The sequence below is a fragment of the Archocentrus centrarchus genome, chromosome 9 (assembly GCF_007364275.1).
Source record: "Archocentrus centrarchus isolate MPI-CPG fArcCen1 chromosome 9, fArcCen1, whole genome shotgun sequence".
Taxonomy (NCBI): domain Eukaryota; kingdom Metazoa; phylum Chordata; class Actinopteri; order Cichliformes; family Cichlidae; genus Archocentrus; species Archocentrus centrarchus.
Window position 1 is genome coordinate 27,548,532 of NC_044354.1, and position 14,325 is coordinate 27,562,856.

Below are 14,325 nucleotides of genomic sequence, written 5' to 3' on the forward strand. Positions count from 1 at the left end.
TAAAAAGAAAAAAAAAATAGCCATCCATAGTAACTTGAAATTTCGAGAAAAATAACCCAAAATTTCAAGTTACTACGGATGGCTTTTTTCTTTTCTCCTTTTTTTAGTGGCAGAAACAAGCTTCTTAAAAATTGCCATCCATAACTCGAAATTTTGAGTTATTTTGAAATTTTGACTTAGTAACTCAAAATTTTGAGAAAACAACTTGAAATACAGAGAAAAATAACCCGAAATGTATGAAGCTCCGTGATCCATACATCATTTACTTGTTAACCGGAAGCAGGAAGCTGAAGGTATCAGCTGTCCACCAGATCGACATGAAAACATTGATTCCTTACCTTTCATGCAGTTGTTTTTTGCTAGAAGACATTTTGATCATTGACGGTTAAAAAGATGCCAACAATCTGTTCACGTTTGCTAGAAACTGCTAGCTCACTGATACTGTCGCTACCTCATTTTGAGTGTACATGCACTGGCGGCATCTCCTTCCAGGTAACAAGGAAATGACCTCTTTCTCAGAGCTTCCTGATTGGCAGCGCTAAGCCGAAAGTTTGACTTATTAACACGAAAATTTGAGATGCGTAACTCCAAATTTCAAGTTACGCATCTCAATTTTTCTTGATAATAAATCAAAATTTTGAGAAAATAACTCGAAATTTTGAGTTAGGGACGGCGATTTTTTTTTTTTTTTAGTTGCGGAAAAAAGCTTCCGTACTACAGTTCACAGAGAATGGTCTGAAAAAAGAAAATATCCAGTGGCAGTTCTGTGGGTGAAAATGTATTTTTAAGGTCAGAGAGGAATGACAAGACTTCTTTGAGATAATAGGAAGGCAGCAGTAACTCAAATAGCTACATGTTTACAACCAAGGTACACAGGAGAGCATCTCTGAATGCCCAACATGTCAAACCTTGAAGCAGATGGGTTACAGCAGCAGAAGACCACACTGGGTGCCACTCCTGTCAGCTGAGAACAGGAAACTAAGGCTGCAGTTCAGAGATTGTGATCATGGATGTGCAGCAACTGTGTTATGGTATCATGTCAATATGGTCAAAAATCTCTGAGCATTGTTTCTAGCACCTTGTTGACTCTGTTCAGTGAAACATGAAGGCAGCTCTAAAGGTGAAAAGGCGTCCAACCCAGTACTAACAAGGGGTACTTAATAAAGTGACCATGAGTGTTTTCATGTGTTGAAGGATAATTTTGATTTAGTACACCTGTGATCATAATTTAACTATTTTGACCTCATCCCCTTTTATAATATTGTACTGGCTGAGCTAATCACAGATAAGAGGAAATTTGCCAGCAGAGCAAGAACCTAAAGCTTTTGGATTCACAAAAAATTTTGAAGTACTGTGAAATTTCTCTTTAAAAAAAAATCATTGTGTCAAACTCTTAATATTCACCACATCATCAGTGAACCACTTAGGGGTAAGGTTAGACTTGTGTTTTATTGTAAACAACCATATTTTCACAAACTAAGAGATACCTTAGAAAGCAAGTCTATCCCATTCATTTTGACCTCATAGTACTTCTGTTATAAGGTTTCCATATAGATGAATATTCAGTGTAAAGGGATAAAAGTAAGCCTAACCCCTAATCAGCTCATAAACAACATGGTGGGTTTTCAGAAGCTAATCTTTGTTATGGCTTTGTATGAATTTGCAAAGATTACACACTCTTGTGACTGAGAGAAGCTCAGATCTCACTCAACTTCATAGCTCTGCACACCTGCTGCACAAGTAAGCATGTTTGTTGGACTTTCTGACCAAACCAACACCTTGTTTGAAACATACTGACCCCATTACAGTCTGTTATTTAGATGTGATGGAATGTTCCTGCACTCATTCAATGCGGTGACATAATTCCTGGTTGAACTGATGGAATGGGTTTGTTTTTACACATTAAATAAAGCTTTCACGCTCCGTTTTCCATTTTATCCTGTAACAACTGCTGGCCACTTTGTCTTCCCTTCTAAACATTGTGACTGAAGAGAAGTATTTACAGCTGAGATCCATTGCAGTCTGGCCCATTCAGCAACTTTCCATCTTTGCAGCGCTCCCCTCAAGGAAGGTGAGTGAAAGCAGTCAAGGACCTCTCAGGTACACTGGGCACGGTGTCGCTGCAGAGATGGGCCCTGTGGCACCGGCTTCCTGCATACAGACGGCCCTCCAGGCTCTCCCATGATACATGCTGCTTGTTTGACACAAAGCAGGGCACAAGGGGTGTTCTGGCTAACATTAACATGCATAAACATTACAATTAATGAGCCTTTGCGACAGCAGAAGCTAAATGTCCCTCTCACCGCCTCCACAATAACAAATGCCTGGCCATTTTTCATGCAATCGATTATGTTCTGTCCCTCACCTTGAGAGTAAGGCTTTAACTGCAATGATAAACAAACCCAGCTGCACTGACCCCCCCTCTTCTCTTGCACAGTTCTCACCAACACGCACCTACCTAAATAGAGACTGTGTGGGGCCTTTTCTGCTTCTAGCTCTCACTGAATAAATGCAAACTGCCCATACCATCACCACTGAGAACAGACAACAGCTTTTCAAATGCAAACCAAAGCCCTGGATCATTACTAATGGAGCTCCATCTCACATGCTGGCAGCAAACAATTTATGCAAAACACTCACATGTCAGTAAAGCGCAAATTGCTCTAATGAGCAAGATATACATCACATTAAACTTAACTGAACCATCCAGCTTTAAAGCACGGGATTCAGCAGAGGTGCGAATAGCCTCAGTGCCAGGAATTAAGCACATCCAGAGAAAGCTCCTGTATTCCTCTTGCATTTTATCAAGAGCTGTTTCTCCAAGCTGGGGTGATGCAGGCCAAATGCATTATTCTTGTCTTACAACCACCAAGTGGGAACCTCTCCAGTTGCACCCCCCCTCCTAAACTGACCCTGGTGTGGGTTCAACAGGAACTCACTGCAGTTAATCAGGAAAACTTTTCCTGAGTTCATCCATCCTTCCCAAATGGAGACTGTCTCCACAGCTCCTCCCTTTCTACAGATCACACTGTTATCAAACTCCTGCAGTTTTGAGGAACTGCCAAGATAAATATGAGTGTAGACCTATTACCATTTAGACATACGGTGCAGTCCATACAAATGATCAGTACTAGATCAGTACAGCCAAGACTTCTGGTGCACTATTCTGTTTTGTTAATTTGCAGTAGCTAGCTACATTAAAACTGCATTAATGCAGATTTTTAGATTTATAGTGCATTCAGTTATTGTGGTTAATGTCAATGTTGTACAGAGAAAATCACAAAATGTCTTAACCTCTCTGTACTTGGCTTGGCTTGTGCTAGTGTTTTAGCATCTGTCAGCTCTTTGTTTTGCAGGTGCTGCCATCTATGTTAAATCTCTCATGTAAATGCCTAATACTGCCGGCAGAGTACTAAATAGAAGACAGACAGAGTTAATGAACAGCTGCGAAAAACAGTGTAACATTTAAACATCGAAACAGAGCTAAAAGCAGAATGAACGCTGGGTGCACAGGGTGGCCAAAAATGCTTCTAACACATGCTAATGCTGCTTGCTGTAAATAAGGAGCTGTATGCTTGTCCACTATAATGACATTATGAGGTGGCTAACAAGTTGAAATGCTAACAAGGCCCAAATCTGCATATTTTATCATCTGTGTACTGTATGTTTTCCTCCTGCTTTGTGATCATTTTCATTTGCTATCCCAGAAAATAATTAATATGGGAAAGTGATTGGACAGGACTAGTTCTACTAGCTACCTTTTGCTGATTATGGCCGTTAACTTTAAAAATCTGGTTACATCATCCCAATTACATGTAACCAGTTACTACCTGATCTTGCCTGGCAGTCATGCTTTCGGGGGTTCATTAATCACACAGCACTGGAATGTGCTCTGTGATATTAGCATTTTGAAAGGGGGATCACTGAAAAAAAAAGTGGAGACACCTAAAAATTGGGAGTTTTACCATCTTTTCTTAAGGCTTAGAAAAGCTAAAAGCCTGTGAGTCAAAAATTAAAATGTGAAAGAATACTGCTTTAATGCTGACATCCTCCTGATCACCTCAAGTCTTCCTTTTAACCTAAGTACCATAGGCAGATGCTGGAGCTATTCCCAGCCTTCCAGTTCTCATCCCCTTTAGCACCATGGGAAAGCCAGCCAAGTGAGTACGGGTCAGGTCAACCGTGTCTCCTCGCCTGACTGTCAAAATAACAGTACCTTCCTCTCCAGCTTCCAGCACTGTCCGTCAGAGCCAGGCTGCTGTGACAGAGGGGCACAGAGGGGTGGAAAAGCAATTAAATCAAACATGGGTGAGTGGCTGCAGGACAAACACCTCATCAGAGATTTTCAGCTCTGGCATAGAAAAGTTTTTTTTAATTTAATTTTCTCTAGAAGGGGTATTGAAAGAAAGAGAACTGAGAGCAAAAAGGAACGAATGCAGGAGCTAGAAGGAGAGACACTGGCCCAATTCAGAGCCTCTTTCTTCCCCAGCACTGGCCTAAAACTTGGGGGCAGACACTTACTCTGACCCCTGACCCCCAGGTTCACATCTCCTTGTAATTATATTTGCGCATCAACCCCTCGCCCATCCCCACCCAAAGACAATGTAACAATTTGTCTTTTCAATTGTCTGTCAGTCATTCTCTTACGGGCCCTTTCAGTGGGCGTATATGGTTTCTTTTCCATTTGTATTTATTTATTTATCTTGCTTGGAGAAGTGGGGGGTTGCCTGGCCCCCAAAAACAGGGAGTCTTTGTTTGGGCTGGTTTCACATGGATATAACCCCACCTTCCTCCACCCCCTATCCGCCTGTGCTCCTATGCTTTCTATCAAGCTCAGAGCCTATGGATTCTGTTTGGGAGCTGAAGGTTAGCTGCCCTCAGGGTCATTGTACATGACATTTCCACATTTCCATAACCATTAACCAGTCAGTGAAATGTTGCTCCAACTCGTATAACACCAAAGTGCTTTTTAACAGCTACTGAGCAGTGAAAACCTTTAAGGTGAATTTGCGGCCTCGACTGCAAATGCAAACTTTATTTAAATGAGTCTATTTAACTTAATCTATGCTAGTCTTTAAAGTTTTCTTACTTAGTTATATTGTACTTTTTGACCACATGCTGTGAAGTAAAGTATACAGTATACTGCATACTTGTTTCATTTTATATGCACTTTACAGAACATAAGCTCAAACACTCATGGGACTGTTAATGTTTACCTTCAAATTCTGCACCGAGTAGGGCTGTGATCATCATTTTAGTCAAGCTGTGTTTTGCTGAGTTTGTTGTTGGATCTATTTTTGTTACAAAATATACTCTGGTTACCACAGTTACATAGGTTTCCTCCCACAGTCCAAAGACATGCACTTACTGGGGTTAGGTTAACTGGTCACTCTAAATTGCCCATAGGTGTGAAGGTGAGTGTGAACGGTTGTCTTCTCTCTGTGTTGGCCCTGCGGCAAAGCTGGTGACCTGCACAGGGTGTATCTTGCCTCTCGCCCTATGTCAGCTGGTATAGGCTCCAGACCCCCCCCCCGGCGCAACCCTGAACAGAATGACCAGAAGAGAATGGATGGATGGATGGAATATAAAATTAGCTAAACTATGGTTGTGTGACATGTATTTAGCTTAATACTGAACAGTAAATATAGTATTTTTTTTTTCAGGCAATGACTTAAAATGATTTACACGTATTAAGTAAAGCCAATTTATAAAAATTTAAATTCCAAAATGTTCCCTCAGAGCTTTATTTTTACTGTAAAATACATCTTGAATTACAATTTAATATAAAACAACTCTCAATTTAACATTTGTTAGAGCAGATGCAGACTGGGAATCAGCAAATTCAGACTGCTTCGTTTCCCCCTTCAGCTATGGCATTATATAGCGAAGTAGTGAAGTCACAAAAGCAAGAGAAAAACAGGGTTTATTTTGCTCCTTAATAAGGCAGAGATATTCAGGCATACCTAGAAAAACACATTCACAAACACAGTCAGTGCTCTGCATATGGCTTATTTAATGAGTCACAAATACACAGCAGCAGCAATACAGATTACAAGTGTTACAGCTTCACTAATGTTTACATGTACTGCCACCATCTTGGATTGTTAACTCGTTGGGGCTTTCTGAATTGGAAGTCCAAATCAAGGGGGTATTCCAGTTGAAATTGGAAACTAGGAACAAAGTATTAGCTCCAGAGAGTGCAGAGAATGTGTGCAAAAAAAAGAGAAATGTTTTGCAGGCTGACAAAGTGTGCTACTATAGCATGCGTGTGATGAGGAGAACAAGTATGAAGAGGCAGAAACATCAAAGAGCAATCAATAGAAAAAAAATTAAAAAGTATATATATATATATATATATATATATATATATTGGGGTGGGACTTTAACGCGTTAATTTCGATTAATTAATTATGGGGAAATTAACGCCTTAAAAATTTTAACGCATTTTAATTGCACTTTGCACCGTGGAACGTTTCTCAGTGCACGAGTTCCCGGCATACAGATTATATTGACGCACAATGTCCAAATTAGGGGCCGCATCCTGCGAAGGACCCGGCCCACGTCCTTTGCAGCCCACGAACACCACAAAGGCCGGAAGTGAGCGGCTAGCCTTCATATCAGCTGCCGTCACCTCTGCGTAGCTCATGTCGCCTAGCAACCGTGAGTGCGAACCACAGCTGTGTAAAAGCAGCTGGTTAAACGGAGAACGAACTTTTTCTCCTTTTTGTGGTTTAATTTTAAGTCTTTAATTCAAAATAAGCTGTTAAAACAAGCATAACACATTTCAACATCAAGGAATACAGCTGAGCGAATGATTAATTTCCAACTATAACAAGTGAGACATTAATGTTGAATAAAACTATCCAGTTATGATGCTTAACTTTAATTTCAGGAGTTTGCTTATCACAGGAGCACTTCCGCCCTTCATTGGTCTGTGTAGTAGACTGGTGGGAACATAAACAAAATTTTGAAGTTTAAGCTCATGTATATTGATTCATTCATCAACCAAACTTAAATTAATATTTCTCATGTTAAATATTGAAATGTGATTAAAATGCGATTAACACACACACACACACACACACATATATGTGTGTGTGTGTGTTACTGCTTCACTGTCATTTGCAATGTCATTTTTTTAATTTATGTGTGCTCAAATATGGCACTTTACAGGACCGCTTAATTTTTTTCTTCATATTTTAACTAACCCATAAAAATTTTATTGTGCATATATCAGAAATTAGAGATCCACATTCATTTTTATGGCAAGAAAGACAAGTGAAAATTTCAGGCTTTTATATTTAATAGTTTTGGCCTCAGATTTCAACGTGTGCCAAAACTTGTAAGTGGGCCAATGGACCGTTTTTAAAAAAAAACAAAAAAAAAAAAACATGAAAAGTATTTGATATACGAAGCTAAAATTTCATAGCAATCATTGTATATGTCCAAACTTTGGACTGTAAAATGTTTCTGCAAATCGGAAATGATGAAGCAGAAAATATTTGAAAAATGTGATGATTTGCGATGACCCATGACCCATTAGGTAGTTGCTTATATGGCCTGTTCAACATCAAAATGAAGAAGAAGTTGGTCTGTGGAGTGAGTAATCACCCAGTCAGTTACAGGCAGCTAGCTTGGTTCATGCTAACTGATAAGTGAAGCTCTGTTAATTATTGTTAATTACTGTCAAATATTGAAATGCGATTAAAATGCGATTAATTTCGATTAATTAATTACAAAGCTTGTAATTAATTCGATAAATTTTTTTAATCGAGTCCCACCCCTAATATATATATATATATATATATATATATATATATATATATATATACATATATATATATAAAAATCCCAGCTCGCCCCTATTGGCGGTCTTTTTGCCCTTCAAGCTTGGGTCCTCTACCAGCAGCCTGGGAGCTTGAGGGTCCTGTGCAGTATCTTAGCTGTTCCCACTATTGCGCTCTTCTGGACAGGAATCTGCTGGAGCCACTCTCCCAGTTTGGGAGTCACTGCCCCGAGTGTTCCGATTACCACAGGGACCACTGTTACCTTCATCTTCCACATCCTTTCCAGCTCCTCTCTGAGCCCTTGGTATTTGTCAAGCTTCTCGTGTTCCGTCTTCTTGATGTTGCCATCACTTGGTATTGCAACATCTATCACCATGACCTTCTTCCTTTGTTTTTCCACCACTATGATGTCCGGTTGGTTAGCCATCACAACAAGTTTGTCTGTCTGTATCTGGAAGTCCCACAGGATCGTAGCTCTGTTGTTCTCAACCACCCTTGCGGGCGTGTCCCATTTTGACCTCAGGGCTTCCAGGCCATACTCGGCACAGATGTTCCTGTATACTATGCTGGCCACTTGGTTATGGCAGTCCATGTATGCCCTGCCTGCTAGCATCTTGCACCCTGCTGTTATGTGCTGGATTGTCTCAGGGGCATCTCTGCACAGCCTGCTCCTGAGGTCTTGCCTGGTGTGGTACACCCCAGCCTCTATCGATCTTGTGCTCAGAGCTTGTTCCTGTGCTGCCATGATTAGTGCCTCTGTGCTGATCTGTCAGTCCATCTTTGTCCAGCCATTGGTAGGATTCCTCTATGTCAGCCACTTCTTCTATCTGCCGGTGGTACATGCCATGCAGAGGTTTGTCCTTCCATGATGGTTCCTGTTCTTCTTCCTCGGGTTTCTGCACATAATCCTTTGTGGTCATCCTGATGTACTCATGGATCTTTGTTGTTTCATCTAGGATAGTGGTTCTGACACTCACTCGGCCACCTTCCTTCTGCTTAGCATATAGTCTCAGGGTGTTGGATTTGGGGTGAAACCCTCCATGCATGGTAAGGAGCTTTCTTGTCTTAACATCAGTGGCTTCTATGTCCTCCTTTGGCCAGGTTATTATCCCAGCAGGGTATCTGACAGCTGGAAGGGTGTAGGTGTTGATTGCCTGGATGTTGTTCTTCCCATTCAGCTGACTCTTCAGAACTCTTCAGGTTGCAGCTTTCCAGCGGCCTCTTCATGGTTGCCATTTGCCTGTGAGATTCCAAGGTACTTGTAGCCGTCCTCAATTTCTGAATGTTGCCTTCTGGTAGCATAATCCCCTCAGTTCTGACTACTTTTCCTCTCTTTTTTACCATCCGATCCCATTTACTTCTCCAGTGCGAATGACATTCCGATATCATTGCTGTAGATCCTGGTGGTGTGGATCAGTGAATCGATATCTCGTTCACTCTTAGCATACAGCTTGATGTCATCCATGTAGAGGAGGTGGCTGATGCTTGCTCCATTCCGTAGTCAGTATCTGTAGCCAGTCTTGTTGATGATCTGGCTGAGAGGATTCAGGCCTATGCAGAACAGCAGTGGGGATAGAGCATCTCCTTGGTAAATCCCACGCTTGATGTTGACTTGTGTGATGGCCTTGGAGTTGGCCTCTACTGTTGTCCTCCACATACACATTGAGTTCTTGATGAAGGCTCTTAGGGTCCTGTTGATCTTAGTTCTAGGCATTCAGGGATCCATGTGTGTGGCATCGAGTCATAGGCTTTCTTGTAGTCAATCCAGGTGGTGCACAGGTTGGTCAGTCAGGTCTTACAGTCTCGAGTGACTGCTCTATCTCCTAGTAGCTGGTGTTTTGCTGTCTGCCTATCAGTTTCTGGGCCTCACTCATGTATTGTGCCACATGCCTACTCATCTTAGCTGCTATGATGCCTGACAGGAGTTTCCATGTTGTACTGAGGCAGGTTATGGGCTAGTAGTTGGATGGAACTGGTCCCTTCTGGGGGTCCTTGGGGATCAGGACTGTCCGGCCTTCAGTCAGCCATTCTGGGTGTGTCCTAGCCTCTAGCAGCTGCCAGGTGGTCGCAGAGTGCAGTTAGCTTTTTTAGCCAATAGGTGTGAATCATATGCCCCTGAGCTGTCCAGCTCTTCATATGTGAGACTCTTTCCTGGATGTTTGCCACTGTGATGGTTACTGGATCCTGTTCAGGGCAGTTGTGTGACACATCCTTCTCCCATATGCTCTTCCAGCCGTGGTGGGGGTGCTGTTCTCATATTGGTGGATAACATCTGGTTTATTTTCCTGGTATATCTCCTTAGCCAAGGCTGAGTCTTTGCTTGGCAGTTGCTTCCTTCATATGTTGGAACACTGAGCCACAAGTTGTTTCGCCATCAGTTTGGATGTTGGGTTTTGAAGAATCCATAGGTCCCACATCCTCTTCATGTAACCCCTATCATTGGGATTACATGTAGTAGCATTCTCATCTCATGCCCACTTATGCCGTAAGTAGCCCAGGCATAGGGGGTCTAGCCTGGGGACCCTTATTGGAAGTACATCCTGGTCAGGAATCGAGTCCCTGACCTCCTGCTCCAAAGACCGCAATGTTACCACTACGCCATTCCAGCTGCATATATATATTATATATATATATATATATATATATTTATTTATATTAAGAGTGGGACTTTAAGGCGTTAATTTTGATTAATTCATTACGGGGAAAATAACGAATTAAAATTTTCTTTCTTTCAAATGTCTTTTTATTGATTACTGGAAATATATTGACAGATACAATACAAAGCCATGTGTAGTAACCAAATTTTTAACAGATTTTAACCCAAAACCAAAACCCCAGACAGCAGAAACACCAAACTAAACTGAGGTACAATATAGATATAACATTTGCTCAAAGTAAAAAAAAAAACAAAACAAAACAAAACAAAACAAAAAAAACCCAGATGAATAATGGCATTTAAGATAACCTTAAGATGATAAAATATATTATCCACAAATATGTATAAAAGGAAAATAATAATAATAATAATTATTAAAAGAAAAAAAGAGGGGGGGGGGGGCGCTACTCAGGGACAATAGTAGTAGATTTCTCATAGACTGTCAAGAAGGGGCACCAAACTTTATAAAATCTATTTTCATGACCTCAGACAGTGAATGTTATCTTTTTTAAGTCCATATACAACATAATATCCCTTATCTAGTGTGAATGAGAAGGGGGAGCTGGATCCTTCCACCTTAATAAGATAGCTCTCCTGGCAATTAAAGATGAAAATGAGAGCATTCTTTGTTTGAGACCTGGTAAATCCAGTTCTGGGGCAACTCCAAAGATGGCAGACAAGGGATTCAGCTCAATCTTACAGAGCAAAACTTCAGATATAGTATGAAAGACTGATTTCCAGAAATTAGCCAGAGAGGGACAAGACCAAAACATGGTAAATGGACTAGCTCTTATATAGCACTTTTCTACTCAGTATGAGCACTCAAAGCGCTATTACAACATGTTTACATTCACCCATGCACTCCCATTCATACAAGCACTTCCATGTTTTTGCTAAGCTAAGTGCTTTTTTAATTAACTATCATTCATACACATTCATACTCCGACGGGACGGTCGGAGAGCAACTTGGGGTTAAGTATCTTGCCCAAGGATACATTGGCATGTAGCCTGGAGCAGCCAGGAATCGAACCGCTGACCTTCTGATCAGTAGGTGACCTGCTCTACCTACTGAGCTACAGCCACATGTGGATTAATGTCGCAGGTGCACTCCTACATCTGTCACATGTTGCGTCCACACCTGGGTAGATGCGCGCTTTAGAGAAATGTACCCGATGGACAACTTTAAATTGCAAAAGAGCGTGGCGAGCACACATTGATGATGAATGCACCTGATCCAAAATAGAGTCCCACACATTATCAGAGATGGGGGATTGTAAGTCTTGTTCCCAGACTGTTTTAATAGCAGTCAGAGATGGACAATGCAAACTGAAAATGAGATTATAAAGTTTAGACAACAGGCCTTTCGAAGTAGGATTGATTGACAAAAATCATCGAGAGGATTCTCTGGAGGTTTACCAGGAAATTGTGATGTCATACTTTGCACATAATGCCTGACCTGCAGAAACCTGAAAAAATTTGTGGATGCAAGTCCGAATTTTTTTGTTAGATCAGAGAAACTGAGAAAGTATCCATCCGAATATAGATCCGCAAAGCACTTCACTCCTTTCTCATGCCAGACCCGGAAGCCAGCTGATGAAACAAACAGGTGATTAGCTGCAATAGGGCTTAAAAGTGAAAAAGCCTGGAGACCAAGTGTTTTCCTGAATTGAGACCAAATTTTAACAGAGTGGTTAACCACTGGACCACTGAAGGGAACTGAACAGGAAAGAGGAAGAGGTGAACCTAGAAGTGCAGACAGAGAAGTTCCAGAACCTCCAGCATGAACCTCCATGGACACCGAGACTGGAGGTGAAGGCTCCAGAAGAAAATACTTCCAGTAAAGCAGTCCTCGGATGTTAGCTGCCCAATAGTAGTTTTGGAAGTTAGGCAAGGCCATTCCACCTAATTGTTTAGGCCTCTGAAGAAAGGCTTTCCTTAATCTGGGGTGTTTACCATTCCAAATAAAAGAAATAATTAATGAGTCTAGTGATTTAAAGAATGATTTAGGAATCATAAGAGGGAGGCACAGAAAAAGGTACAGATATTTAGGGAGCAGCATCATTTTCACAAAATTAATTCTTCCTACAAGAGACAGCAACAATGGGGACCATTTAGATAAGAGTCGTTTTGACTGATCAAGTAAAGGAAGAAAATTAGCTTTGAATAGGTTTTGAAATTTTCTAGTGACACAAATTAAAATTTTTAACGCATTTTAATCGCACTTTGCACCGTGGAACGTTTCTCAGTGCACGAATTCCAGGCATACAGATTATAACGATGCGCAATGTCCAAATTCAGGGGCCGCATCGTTCGCAGCCCACGAAGACCACAAAGGCCGGAAGTGAGCGGCTAGCCCTCATATCAGCGTCGTCACCTCTGCGTAGCTCATGTCGCCTAGCAACCGTGAGTGCGAACCACAGCTGTGTAAAAGCAGCTGTTAAACGGAGAACGAACTTTTTCTCCTTTTTGTGGTTTAATTTTCATTCTTTTATTCAAAATAAGCTGTTAAAACAAGCATGACACATTTCAACATCAAGAATACAGCTGAGCAAATGATTAATTTCCAACTACAACAAGTGAGACATTAATGTTGAATAAAACTATCCAGTTATGATGCTTAACTTTAATTTCAGGAGTTTGCTAATCACAGGAGCACTTCCGCCCTTCGTTGGTCTGTGTAGTAGACTGGTGGGAAAATAAATACAATTTTGAAGTTTAAGCTCATGTATATTGATTCATTCATCAACCAAACTTAAATTAATATTTCTCATGTTAAATATTGAAATGTGATTAAAATGCGATTAACACACACACACACACACACACACACACACACACACACACACACACACACACACATATATGTGTGTGTGTGTGTTACTGCTTCACTGTCATTTGCAATGTCATTTTTTTAATTTATGTGTGCTCAAATATGGCACTTTACAGGACTGCTTAATTTTTTTCTTCATATTTTAACTAACCCATAAAAATTTTATTGTGCATATATCAGAAATTAGAGATCCACATTCATTTTTATGGCAAGAAAGACAAGTGAAAATTTCAGGCTTTTATATTTAATAGTTTTGGCCTCAGATTTCAACGTGTGCCAAAACTTGTAAGTGGGCCAATGGACCGTTTTTAAAAAAAAAACAAAAAAAAAAACATGAAAAGCATTTGATATACGAAGCTAAAATTTCATAGCAATCATTGTATATGTCCAAACTTTGGACTGTAAAATGTTTCTGCAAATCGGAAATGATGAAGCAGAAAATATTTGAAAAATGTGATGATTTGCGATGACCCATGACCCATTAGGTAGTTGCTTATATGGCCTGTTCAACATCAAAATGAAGAAGTTGGTCTGTGGAGTGAGTAATCACCCAGTCAGTTACAGGCAGCTAGCTTGGTTCATGCTAACTGATAAGTGAAGCTCTGTTAATTTGACTTGTAAGTGACTGCTGGTGCAAAGGTCATGACAAGAACAACCAAAGATAACCCTTTGTACACTGAGCACACCCATCATCAAGTGCTGAAGCAACACATGAACCCTTCCTGAGAATAGATTCACCTTGAAAGAGATCACCACACTGCCAGAATGGATACCGGGGTCAATGCTTGAATAATTCTCTTAATGTACATAAACATGGCACGTAAGTAAAAATCAAAAACAAGCGCTAAAACCCTTTGACTCATTCCCGTAAGGTACATTTAATCTCTCAATTGTTTCTCATTGTTACTGCACCACTGGTTTTAATTTCAAGATTTGTCATAAAATTTTAGCACTTTTTGTTTGCTTCTTGGAGCAGTTAACACATAGGAAACATTTGAGAGACATTCTCTGATCAACTCTTAGCATTACTGATGAATAATAATTTTAAAAAA